Below are 14,284 nucleotides of genomic sequence, written 5' to 3' on the forward strand. Positions count from 1 at the left end.
AAATCCATCGAATACTAACCGATTTATTTGCATTTGAAATTGGACATATTTTTCACTTTTTCGGTTTTAGATTTTCATTTCACATCCCTATGTAGCCGAACTTCCTGAGAGAAGTATTCCACTTCAAAAAATAAAAAGAAATTGTATTAATTAATTCATAAATGCTTCATGATCACGTGCGATATCCGCTCTGACATAATGAATCTCATTTTATTCTGGTTTAGCGCTATCTTCTGAATAGCCCCGCCTTAATTTCAAGTTCACACAGTTTGTCCCAGTTTCGTAATACGGATGCACAAAAAATGATCTTTGTTAATGAAGTGTTATAAAATTCTAAAACGAACTCAGCACCGTGAGCAGAACTTGTCGAACTTTTCTGTTTGAAATCGGATTTGTTTAGTATATACCGTCAGCTACGCACAGTATCCACGAATCATAATAAACATCACACTGCTGTGCAATTGCAGCAGCATCAAATCACAGTTGCAGTTTATTAATAACCATTCGTTATGGTCTTCCAAATACATGCAGTAGCCTTGAAATAAATGCTTCATGGTCAGATCGCATGCGATATCCGCTCTGACATATTAATTTTTTCGAACGTTGAAGAATGATATAACTAAAAATAGAAGCGTGACTTCTTTATTTCCAGTTATATCATTCTCCAACGTTCGAAAAATTGCGCCGTGGTCAAATCGCGTACGGTATCCGCACTGACGTAATAAATAAATCATTCCTTTTTTCAAGTCATACCATTCTCCAACGTTCGAAAATTTTTATTTCGTATGTCACAATACTAATGTACAAAAAATGAATCTAATTTTTTTCTGGTTTAGAGCTATCTCCTGAATAGCCCCGTCTTAATGTGATGTTCCCACAGTTCTCTTATCGACATTATTTTTTGTACATCGACATCGACAGTTCTATCGACCGATGGGACTCCCATAAAGGCAACAAAATGACACTGTATCGTGTCGTGTTGCGGCTTGAAAGGAGACAATGTTCCCGTTCCCGTGCCGAATGGAAGCAGGTTGTTGTATGTTTGATATTGCCGATGGTAGTCATGAGTATGAAGGTCGAAATTCTGTTGTGATGTCAAACTATAACCATTTTGTTTCACGACGCAATAGCGTAAGTGCTGCTTTTCTGTTATCTGCTGCCATTCAGCACGAGAACAAGTATAAATTATAAGAGCGGGGGCCTAGTGTGGTTGGTAACGTCTCCGCCAACCACGCTCGACGCCTGGGTTCGAATCGCACCGCCGACATAGGTGTCGATGGTTGTGAGGTGGCGTGATCCACTCACAACCAACCCAACTGGTCTAGATTCAATCCTAGCCGACACCGGAAGATTTTCTGAGGCGAAAAATCTCTGGGATCACGCCTTCCATCGCATGAGGAAGTAAAGCCGTTGGCGCCGGTCCGTTAATAAACGGGTCGTGAGTTAGGGTCCTGGGTGTGGAGTCGTCTCCCTGGGCGTCGGTGATTGGCCACAACAGTGGCGGAACTAGACCGACGGTAAATAAGCGAGAGTAAAAAAAAAGTATAAATTACAACCGGCCCTTCTCAGGGCCACCGACACATTTTTAAAGCAATGTTGAATTTTTCTTGCCTTGCAAATGCTGTAATTGCAGTTTTACGTTTGTTACACATGATGAAAAATCTTAACTACTTCAATAGAGCACCAAAAGGTGCTGTTATATTTCATAACAGTAACAAAACTGGCACGTTTGCCTAATTATCATCATTTCGGATAACCATTCGCCGATTTCTCTAGTAGAATTGCCTGCCATTTCTAATAATTCTGCAGCTACCGAAAACTCCATAACAGCCGCCAGATAGACAGGTGCTCAAGCATCAACGCGCCCAGAGCGATCAGCCAGGAATTGAAATCCGGCTTTTCTTTCTTCGCCACGTCCGTGTGGTATTGGTACCGTCATGGAATGAACTATACATAAAATACAAAGCACGCATTCCTAGTCAACTGGGTATATTCTGTCGACCTTGTTTGGGAAAGAAGTATTAAGCGACCAATCAGAGGACGACATTTGCGTTTCGACGAGGCTTGATAATTTTCAATAGTACAATAGTTCTAACAATGAGACGGGTGCTTAGATGATTTTCCAATCGATTGCTGCAAAAGTGACGGAAATCGGTTGGAAACTGGCTGAGTTTGAAACGTTCGAAAGCGGACAATTTTCGTGACGCTCTCGATGTTTTCGGTTTTTGAAATTGGATCTCTGTATTGAAATTGGACCCCTGTATACGTTGCCGTAAGACGTAATTCTACGCAGAGTTTGGAAAAAGTAACAGAACTGTGTGAGGGCGAATAACAAGAACATTCAGAGTACAATATTTCCAGCTATTTCATTCTATTCTATCCCTCATACAGCATGCTCTGACGAAAGCATTTTACCGTGCCGATAGCGGTGTGAAGCTCTCGTTCGTTCAAATATCAACTACTTTGTGCTTGCTTGACTGAAGTATCTGTTCAAAATTCTATAAATTCGCTAGATTGCTAGTGATTTTCCAATTCCTGGTGCTGAAATAACTATTAGCCATTGTTTTTTTTGTAAAATGGTTTTATAGTAACACTAATTTAAAGAATCATGCTTCATCCTGTAGAGCACCCAATGCTTGCTGTAGCCTGACGAAACTAAATAGGCGCTATAAGTTTGATATCATTCATTACTTTCTTGAACGAATGAATGGCAAAGCATGACAAAAAGTAACACCAGCCGAATCAGTAGAACGTTAAATTTGTGGTGAGGGTAACTAGATTCAATTCAGTATCCCTGCAAAGGGTGAGGGTGAGTGTACATTTAGCTTCATTTCAGGTGTATTCCAAGCATTGATTGTGAGATTTCGGAGCTCTGATTCTACGTCAAGAATTAGATGACAATTTTTGTGACCAATCTAACACGAAAAGAGTTTCAAACAGAAGCGGAATGTTGGTATCAGTGCTGATAGAAATCGTATTCATTAGCGAATTTCTTCGAAAACTTTCAGATGCATCAGATTTTCATCCTTACCACGAGTTGTCATAATCTGATGAAATATTTCGCGCGCATCAGTAACGGTCGCACAATAAAATATACTGAAAATGAAAATAGTAGGAGTGTGGTATCCAAGGAACGACCGCATGACGGAGGACTACGGTATTTTTCCATATTTCGATGCTTCGGAGAAATCGTCTTCTGCCGATCTTTCGCACGCTTCTGGGAATTTCGCTTATGCACCATATTCATATGACGAGGCATTGCAACTTCTCAAATATATTCGTTTCTTCACTAAATGAAACTGCTTTCAAAACTGCTATCGCTGTGAAACTGTAATAAAAAAATCTGGCGTCCGTATGTCACCGGTACGGTCTTGGAATGAAAATGATGGTAAAATGTTCGAATGGTACCATTTATATCAAGGTTTCGTCAGTTACTTGGAAAGAGGGCGGAGCGCAGCAGAATAGCAAATGGAAAGGAAAATAAAACATTTTTAAAAAATGCACCGGCCGCGGTCGAAAAATGAACACTTATTAGTGGGGGTTACACACTTATATCACCAACTTCAAAAGGCAGTTGCGTAATTTCGCCCGGCAAACCCTATTTGACAGGGCGGCAAGGTACCTTTATCGGACTTTCGGATCTTTGCTAGAACACTTAGAAGCAAACACAAACAAAATATACAAACAACTTATGGTTTATTCTGTCCTTCCTCTAGCTGCCGTTAGTGTTATTTGATTCCGGACGGAGACATCCGGTGCCTCGTCAAGCCGCTCCTGTAGCTAACGTTATCCGGTAGCTGCAAGGATGGTTTTCGGCGGTAGAGTGTCTTCTCTACTGCTCCATGGCTCTTAGCCTGGGATAGCCAATAGCGCAGCTTACTCTATCCGGCGAGCAAAAAAAAGGAATCGTATTCACGGGCCAGTGGAACAACCTTAGCTGGTCTTACAAAAAAGCGGAACAAACTTCGCTTCACGGGGCACAAATTAAACGCAGCGAAAAAGCGCGCTGAGTAAACAATAACAACACGCAGCTTGTGAATCCTACCTTGATCGAGGCTAAACTAAAAATCCCGTGACGACTGCCTCCGCTGTCCACCAATACAAACACCACTTTATCACAGCTAGAGGAAAGGTCCGGCCTGTCTAACCCTAACAATTTATCCACAAGCTACCAAGTACTCCTTTACAGCCGCCAGATAGGGGAACTGCTCCATTATTCATCTCATTAAGCCGATATTCACGAAGAATGCACGGATTAAACTTAACGGGGGTATTTTGGCCCACATGCATATTTTGGCCCACCCTTGTTACTTACGCATTTTATCTGATATTTTCAATGAATATTAGAAAACTATGCATGCAACGTTGAATAACACACCTAAGCTACCCATAATTCAAAAATTGGCTAATATGCCATTTTCACCAAAATCGAGAAAACAGTTACTCGTGATGGTAAACACCCTAAACAAGGTCCCTATGGAAGCCGATTGTCAAAAAATGCATTTCGGAAGGCAGCAAATATGAAACAATTTTGGCTAATATCCAAAATAATTGAGAAGTTGGCTATTATCCAATATGTTTCTACCTGTGGCCAGCGAAGGAAAAAAATCACCTCTAGCGATTACTGAATACATATAAAACAAGCCTAGGATGCGTTGAGATAGTCGTCAGTATGCAAAAAAACAAAGTATCGGTGCTGGTGCACTCTTTTTGCTTTCCTCTTTACGATATATTTCTATTCATTAGTGTACACCACAATTCGTGGTTCTCAATGTGCACAACTCGGTATATGAAGTTATTCGTCTCTGTTACAGAGAGCGATCAGAACTTGTTATATCCTTTTTCATTTGACTCATGAATATGATTTTTTGTCAGAAAAAGTTTCAATGACAGTGTATGCCCTCCTACTCTCGCTTAAACTCAACCGCTGCCGAAGTAGTTCCTTCCCCCACACATTCCCTCTCACCGCACCACACCTCTGCTGCTGTTCAGGCGACATGATTTTCTCCTGTTGCTATCCTTTCTTCCCGTAACTACCGGCCAATGGAGAGACAAACGCAACGATCGAATCGCTTCTCAGAGCTGATGTAGTCTAGTCATGTGTTTGTTTTCTCCCAGAAACCTATGCACCCTATCATCATTTCATTATGGGTTTAGAGGATTCGAGTTTAGTCCCGGCCTGTACACTTCGTGAAGTGCACAAGTGATGGATAAACGACGATTGCATCATATTCGTTTCGTTTCCATCACTGCCTGTGGCGTGTTCACGAACCAGTGTATCATTACTGTACTTTGTTTCGTCTAACTTTCGAAAGTGAGTTGTAGCCTTGCGGTTACTGGCGACAAGTAAGCGATCGTAAGGCCATTGCATCAAATTTGACTTTTTTACGAAAAATATATAATGCAACAAGAATTTATTTGTTGTGCCGCGAAACCCAATGATCAAAACGCGTGACTGTTTCCTTCTGTCATAAATCTACATTCTTAAAAATGCGATTTAGCTCTTTGATCAAAAGTAATATTAAAGAGAAGATTCAGATTTTGTTTTGGATTTGATGAGAAAAAATTAGAAAGTGGATAGTGGGATTATCATGAATAATAATATTTTCGTTATATTGTTATATTGTTGCACAAAACGATTGTCTCGTCGTCCTTTTCATCCTCACTTGTGCTTCAGTGTTGTTTTATCAAATTTAAAACCATTTTCACCACCAACGAGCACAATATAATTCACATCGTATGGATATTAGCCAAATTGCACACCGGTTTGTCAACTGACCTTTCGTTTATAATTGAAAAAACGGCTACTGCGTGAAAAATACTTGGCAGGTGGAATTTTCCTGCAGGTTTCTCTGTATCAACTCAACGGCCAGGTTCCAGCACATATAAAGGGTGATATAAAAAACTCAATAATAAAGTTGTCATGGACAGTCAAAATACGTTGTACCGACGAAAAACTTTGAAATGCGTTCTTCTCGATTTGATGCCTATGGCATATTAGCCAATTTTTGAATTATGGGCAGTAAGAAACATACTACACTACAATTTTCGGCGAAAAACTGGCTCTACGTAGTGTTATTTTGGAATTAGTTCATACATATTCAAAGTCATGGCTGAGTCAACCCAAAGTCAAGAGGAAGTGGAAATACACAACCACGTCCGGAAGCTATTGTAACAAATATGTATGCTTTTGAAACCATTTCATTGTTGTAGTAACATCAATAAAATGTCATAGAAACAGTTTGTATACTCTAACATGTTGGAAAAAGTTGTGAAAAAGTGGTTCAACGCATGGCCGAAATATGTTTCCCTCTTTCTGAAGCGACCATATTTTGGCCATGCCAAGTTTTGACATCTCTTTGTTTACCGTTCGGCCGTTGCACGTGAACAAAGAAGCAGCTTGTGACAATTTACAGGTAATTACTTCTTAATTTATCACATTTAACGATATGAAATTGGATGAAAATGCCTGTCAAACCGCTATAAGCCAAATCATTTCGTTTTTAAATGCCTAAAATTTACAAAAATTCACAGCAGAAGGATGTTCTCATCAAACCCACTATTTTTGCTCGAAAAATACCGATGATGATTTTAAATATAATTAGTCCGAACTATTTCCATACAACTCTTTAGATATAAAAGTGGGCCAAAATAAAAATTTGGTGGACCAAAATATGTTTTTAGTACTTCGTAGAAATTTTGATATTTCTGATATTTTTCAATATATTGCATTGTTGAACGGTGTATATTATAATAGACACTTAGCTTTTAACAAGGGTATAATAGAGTCGGTATATATGTTGAAAAATTGTGTTTGTTTTTAATGAACTGTGCGAACACTTCCCAAAGCTGGCCACAATACCCCCGTTACCCTACTCTTATGGAATCGTTTAGCATTGTATATTTAGTAAAAGTAGCTAGATTTATCCTAAATTTTGTAAAACAAAACCATTTTTCACAACGCTTCCATATCCATCTCAAAACTTGAATCACTGCTCAATTATTCATCTCACGACGCCCCCATATTCATCACACTGTTAATCATGAATGGAACACATTATCATGAATGAACGTAGCCGTAGCCCGTCGTAGTAGGTTACCCAGATATCCGCTGCAGTTGTTTACGAGCAAAACTGGTAACCTAGGTAACCACCACAGTGCTGTAGATTTATGTCAATTATGTCGGAATAATTCAATATTTTCAGTATGATTTTTTCGTATTACCAGGAACTGATTTGGCAACTCTTGATTTTCTTCAACGCAGTGAAAACAGATGAAAATACATACAGTTGAAATTTAGGAATTGTAGAAATTCATCTCATATATTTCTGCTAATTCAAGCTTGTTTTAGGAAATTTGAGGTGAAAATTTCAAAGATTGAAGTATTCTTAGTGTAGTGAGTGATTTTGTTTAGTGATTGAAATAAAAAGTGGTCCACTTGTGATGAAAAAAAACTTTGGTTGGCTGCTGAACGAGTCCCGTTGTAGCCGTATAGAAAGATGCGCGGATTTTGTTTTCTGAGGCAGGTGATTGAATTAAATGAGTTTTCGAGTGTAGATGCCCGACTATAATATCAAATTTAGTGCTTTTATGTGAGTTTTTGAGGATTATACTTTATGAGGAATCTAAAATGAACTAAGAAGAATCCATTCCATGGATTATCAGATTGGTTTCAGAAGAAAATATGCGTTTTTTCCTGTTTTTAATTTTGTTTACATGTTGAATGAGATGAATATACGGGCTGAGATGAATGATGGAGCAGTGAGCAGTTCCCCCCCGTCTGGTACAATTTTGTCTTTTCTTCATTTTAACGATCATCACCTAGTGTCTGATGATACCGGTACAGTTTGGGAATGAAAATGATGGTAAAATGTTTGAATGGTACCTTTTATATCAAGGTTTCTTCAGTTAAGCCCTATTTAAAGTTACAAGCGAAGTGAAAATCTCATACAAAATGTTCATTTATTTAGGTTTACTTTTTTCACGCATGCAAACGCTAGTGAAAAAAGCAGCAAACGAAAATTTGCGTGCGTATATATTCTGCACGTTTCAGCTAATTTTCAAATCACTCGGAGTGTAAACTCGTGAATTTCCCTTCAGTTAAACAGTAAACTGCAGGCTGCGTGTTCCACAAACGGGTTTTCACGACAGATTTCGCAAGCGAAAATGTGGACCTTTTCACTTGTCAAATTTCTCACTTCGCTTGGGACTGTAAAGTATGCTTTACTTATGAAGAGGGCGGATCGCAGCAGCAAAGGAAATAGCAAAAAAAGTAAAACATTTCTAAAATATTGCACCGGTTGCAGTCGAAAAGTTAACACTAAAAAAACGAAAATTCAATTATAAGCTTATTCACAAGTTTGTGTATAATAACTTTTCTACTTTTTCACGATTGGCAGCTAGCATCCGTGTCGCTACGGTTTTGCAACGAAAATGATAGTAGAATATTTGAATGGTACCTTTCATAAATTTCCAGTAAGCGTGGCGTTTGTACTGAAGCGAAAGAAACAACAACAACAAAAACAAGTTGTTCAAAAGTCAGATCGGTTATATAATTTAGTGTCGACTGTGCTTGGAAAATAAGGTAGTGATTGGTTGCTCGGTAGGATTTAGACAACTCATGTTATTTACTGATTTTTTCAAAAGTGTCTCAATCAATTGGTTGTTTTTGTTTCAACAACTTAACCGCAAAAAAAAATTCTGATCGATTGATGCCAAAACCTCGTTAATCTGATAAAAAATGACTGAATTTGAAATGATTTTCAAAAAATGCCAAATTGATCCAAGAGCGGACTCCGCGAAGCCGGGAATGCCATTGTCTATTGCACAATTACAATTCACACAACAAAACTCAGGGAAATAAATTTTTGGAAAATTTGGAACAGTGAAAATCAAACGAACACGTTTTCATTGCGACTAACGGATGGTTTTCTTTTTTTTGCGTCCAACGAAAACCCGAAGGAAGAGAGAATGAATATTGCATGCTAGTGAAATATCGTTTATGGCGATTTTCACTTTCATGCAGATCCCTTGAAAATATCAACCAATATATCATTTAAAAATGTTGCGTTTTCTGAGCAAATCGTGATTATTAAAAAAAAATTATCGTTGTTCTTTGATTGTTAAATCACGAATTAAAACTGCTCGAATTCTGCTCGAATTTGCTTGACACACCATTAAAATGTATGGCTCAAGCCATTCTGGGCTCTCTAGAAAGGAAAATGAAAAAAAGTGAGTTCAAGAGCCAAGCGGAGACAAAACCAATCGACTTTTGATAAATTTACGATTATGGAAAATGGAACAAAATTGACAGGAATGTTGTGTGCAAAGTCACGACCGCAAGGTTGAAGTAGAATACTTTTACAAGAAAGATAACCCGGCTGCTTGCGTGTCAGTCATTTTTTCTAGTATACAAACGTTGACCAATCAGATCAATCGAATTTTACGCTTCAACAACGACTGACAATTTTCAATAATATAGTAAGTTGCTTGTCATGGTTGGGGCTTGACAATTTTTAAATTTTGTGATGAAATTTTTTCGGATGGCGTGCTCATGACTGAAGGAAAAGATAATTCCGGAGTGATTTGCGATAAGGGCGCAACTGACAAAAGATAAACATTGGGGAATATCAGTTTGAAAATTTGCAAGTACATTTTAAAATCGTAGTTTCAAAGGAAGTGACTAACATTAACATCAATACCAAAATTCGACATAAAATAAACCTGGCTTATAGTTTCCTAACAATACTACTTTAAATTTGTGCATTTATGGCTTAAATCTGCGCTTTTCTTCTAACCTTTTTCTAATGAGCCAGTTGCGCCCCTTTAAATGCGCCTTTCTTTTGAAAACAAAAGTTGATCCGCCCTTTACTGTCGCCTGTTAACGAAATATTTCGCAAATAAGCCCGTTGCTTCAAAACAATGTAAAGGGCCTAGTTCCAAAGTATCTTTTGTTTTGGGTAAACTGCTTTATCGCCCTTCACTAAATGCTTGATTTAAATAATTTTATCGATTTATACAAAAGAAAGGATGGCAAGAAGCCATGAATTTCGTAAGTCTTTTCGAAACCAATAGTGTAATAAAATCATTTGTTTACATTTTGTTAGCTGCGCCCTAATCGTGAATCACTCCGGAATTCAGTACGTTCTGAGGCACGGAAATAAAGTAAAATTCATAACTTTTACAAATTTAAAAATGTAAATTTACTCAAGAGAAAACATTAACGCTTTAATCATAAGGTTTTTATTTCATCCTGAAAAAGACAATTTGTTGTTCAATTTAGTATCTGATAAGATGCCGATTACATCTTTGCGTTATCACTGAGAGTGCGAACAAAGTATTCGTTGTGATAAAGTAAACAGCGAAAAGCTGATTTAACACTCAAAACTAGACAGCTCACGTGTTGTCAAAAAAAGTCAACTTTTCATTGAATGCATTTACTAGTGCCCACTACTATCGCACAGAGACTGCATTTCACTAAAGTGCCTCACTGCATCAGCCGCTATCGATGCTGAGATCCGCTGAAACTAGTTCGCTATTCAGAGCCATGCCACAGTTGTGGCCGCTTTACGTTGCCATTGGTATCCACTGTCCCTGCATCAGCTGGCCCAGCTGCTATCGTTGCTGGAATCTGCTGCAACTAGTGTGCTATCCACTGCTACGCCACAGCTGTGGCCGCTTTCCGCCATCGCTGGTATCGACTGCACTGCTAGTGCTGCTGCTAAGAGAGGACGACTGCTGCTGTCGCTGTCTAGAACTATTATGAGCGGCTTCGGCTGAAACAGGATCTTGTATAGGCCAAAGAGCATGGTATATGATTCAATTGCAAGGTATATGATTTTGTCGACCGTGCTCGGGAAGCAATCATATAACGACCAATCAAAGGTCGATTTTTTCGTTTTGACAAGGCTTGACTATTTTCAATAGTACAATAGTGTGAATAAAAAAAATACAATTATCTTCATTTGGGAAGAATCTTAGAAGATTTTCCAATCTATTGCTGTAAAAACGAAAGAAATCCATCGATAATAACCGATTTATTAGCATTTGAAATTGGACATATTTTTCACTTTTTTCGGTTTTAGATTTTCATTTCATATCCCTATGTAGCCGGACTTCCTGAGAGAAGTATTCTACTTCAAAAGTGGGTTCTGGCTTTGTGCTATCAAGTTTTGTTTTTCCCTATAACGACGCCCACTCTAAATTATTTGTAAATGCATTCAACTGCTAACGAATAGTTATATAGTCCTGACAAACAAAAATTTGATTTGTATTTCCTGACATAAAAAATAACGCAGTTTACATATTCTAACTTTATTTTAAACGTCTTCGAAACTGCCTTATAACGACGGTAAACACTTTTAATTCCACTTGATTTTTTGTGCAAACAATCCGTGAATTATCCAGACGGATAACCAACAAAACCTGAGTCCAACAATGTACTTCAAGGCACCGATCCAACGCATCAAAAGACTCGAAGCATTATAGTCTGCGTTTCCCACCCCCCCACCTTTCGGTACACCGGAACAACCGCAGTTAAATTGCAGATCCTTATCCGAGCTCTTTGCTTATCCGGTACTGATTATAAAAAAGCTTTTCCAACGCTAAAGCTTCACGGCTTCTGGTGCCGACAGAATGGTTCGGCGCACAGTGGTTCCCCCATAGGTCATAAAGCCAAAAATCAAATTTCATTATTTTGGTATTTCTTCACCTCTCAGCATCCTTTGTAGTCTGAAGCTAACAATGGCATCAATTATTGTGTTGTATTACGAAGGAATTGTTTACTGTGCGCATAGTTTTCACTTTTAAACAGCTGTAAGAAGTGTGCTATTAGGTTAAGTGCAATTTCACCACTTTTCAGTGAATTTAAGTATTCCAAAGTGGTTTTTTGATATGGAGGTCTAAAAACAAGGAATGTTGAGCCTTTTTTTGTGGTTTTAAGAATGTTGTATTGTGTTGTTAACGACTGAGCCAACGGTAAAATAGATGCATTTTGATATAAATAGATATCACCAATGTATTTTCATTTGTCAATTCAACAATGTTCTTAAGCAAATTTACGTAACAGCAATACATCAAAATGTTTGTTAGGTATCGTATATATGTCCAAAACACAATTTGGCTGCCGAGACCTGCCCATTGGTTTGTGAGAAGAGAATACAAAATGGTCACTTTTGGGATGTATTCTTCGTTTTTGTTTTGTTTTTGAGGGTTTTTTTCGGTGGTAATATTTGGCAACCACTTTTCGACGAATACCTTTTAACGTAAATATATTTCTAGGTTCATTGCTTAGATGTACATTTCACAAAATGCATATCTTTAAAATTTTAGCTGGAAAATCTGGAAGAATTCATTAGAAGATACAAAATGTTTTAGAATCTATAACTCATCACTATGGGATTTTTGTAACTTGAAGCTAGATGAATAGCTCGAATACATTACAGTTGCACACGATTATCAGTTCCTTTGAAATAATGTAATAGAACAAAGAGCAACTGCATAAAAAGATATGCCACGTGGTTGAATGAAACAGAGCAGATCTATCTTTCATTATCGAAGTATGATAACAGCACCAAAGAGAGAACAGTTTTTTTTCGTGGTCAGCCGAGAACGCAGAAAGATTTTTATTTTATCATTTTTCATGACATTATGTGAATTATATCTTTTGTTCATTGTAATTTCCTTAATATGTATTACCATATCAAATAAATGTTGTGAGCCAAACATAACCCTAATTTTCAAATACACATTGAAAACCACACTTTTTTTATATGTATACACTCATTAAATTTCTGGCATCGAACAATAAAAGTTTGGAAAATTGCATAGTAAAAAATAGTAGTCAAGCCAAAGTTCGTAAAAGATACCAGTAATTTTAGATGACCCTTGTCCACGAATCTATAGAAAATACTACAAAATAGATGTGATTTTCGAATTCAGCATCGAAAAATACACTAAGATTGACGTGAACTCAAAACATAGGAAAACAATATTTATGACCGCCCTTCTTAGAAAACGGAACCACTGTGCGGCGCTCCCGTGTATTCCTGCATACCGTCTCAGCAAGGGGAGTTTCGAAAGCGCTTCCACGACGACCTGGCATGCCGACACAAAGCGTTATAGCGCTAGCTCGAGGGGGCTTTCATCCTGTTACGCAAAAACAGGTTTAAAAATCCTTTACCAATTAGCAGCTGCTTCGCATGATGCATTCCGTTTCAGAGCGGTTCAGCAACAGATTCGGAACTTCATTGTTAAAATATTTATGATCCAACATTTGATTTATATAAAATACAAGTCAAAAAAGTTTAAAGTATGTGTATACACGCCCCACCCTCGTAGTCTGCAGAAAGCTGCAGCAAGCAAATGGTAAAAAGAATACGTCGTTTTTAAACAATGTCCCCGTTTAAATTCACCCATTTTTTCAACCCAGTTCTGTTACATAAAATACCGGTACATGGTATTTATGCGTGAATGAGTGGAATTTGGATCTCTGCATTTATTTGAAAAGCGAGTTGTCTAATACAATTTTCCCCCCAGTACTACAGGAGTGTGGATCGTCCGTGTTAAGGGTACGAAAATAGATGCAATTATCCCCTGTGTCCAGGAAGCGGTTGTGGAACTGTCGTACCGGTACATATCATCCGACGGAGTTGAACGCTTAGGGCGCTATAAACATTTGCATATTTTCCTCGCTTCTGTTGCACTGGGTTTCTCACGGAGCGATAATAAAATGGTAACTTGTATGAAACTAGTAATACTCCGTGAAGGTGAACGGAATTTTAAACACATATTTAAATTTCCGGCATCGGGAAGCAAGCTTATAGAGTATGTATCCCATAAGGCCCTAGGGCTGGCTTCGTAAGGCAACTGAACCTGAATCCTGGTATCAGAAATCGTAAACTTTATTAGAACTATCCAACAGGAGAACATTTTTTAAGCTAATAAATCTAGTTAAAACTGATAAAAAAAAACAATTACTAATCATCGTACGAGCCATCCCTAGAGGCAATAAATGCTGGCAATTATCTTATCACAGAATCTATTTCAACATCATGATTTCATTTGCAACTTCTTGCAAGCCCTCCATCAGCATCGAAAGTAAAGGGATGAATTTGTGCATACTATCTGCCTAATCTATGCAGTTTCTGAACCACCAATGCATGGCCATCGAGACCCTGTTCATTGGGGCGCAGAAAGCCGAACTGACATCAAAGTTCGTTCAAAATTGAAAAACTTTCACAACTATCATTGCCAAAAATAAGCGAATGAAGAGCAAAAAAAAGTG

The 14,284-nt window shown here is 38.0% G+C and overlaps 1 protein-coding gene across 1 annotated transcript in view; it reads left to right on the top strand.

Moving 5' to 3' along the window:
- The window catches only part of LOC129718641 (uncharacterized), a 304,221-nt gene that overhangs the window by 280,403 nt on the left and 9,534 nt on the right, over positions 1-14,284 (top strand). The window lies entirely within an intron of this gene.

This window comes from Wyeomyia smithii, chromosome 1, assembly GCF_029784165.1.
Source record: "Wyeomyia smithii strain HCP4-BCI-WySm-NY-G18 chromosome 1, ASM2978416v1, whole genome shotgun sequence".
Taxonomy (NCBI): Eukaryota; Metazoa; Arthropoda; class Insecta; order Diptera; family Culicidae; genus Wyeomyia; species Wyeomyia smithii.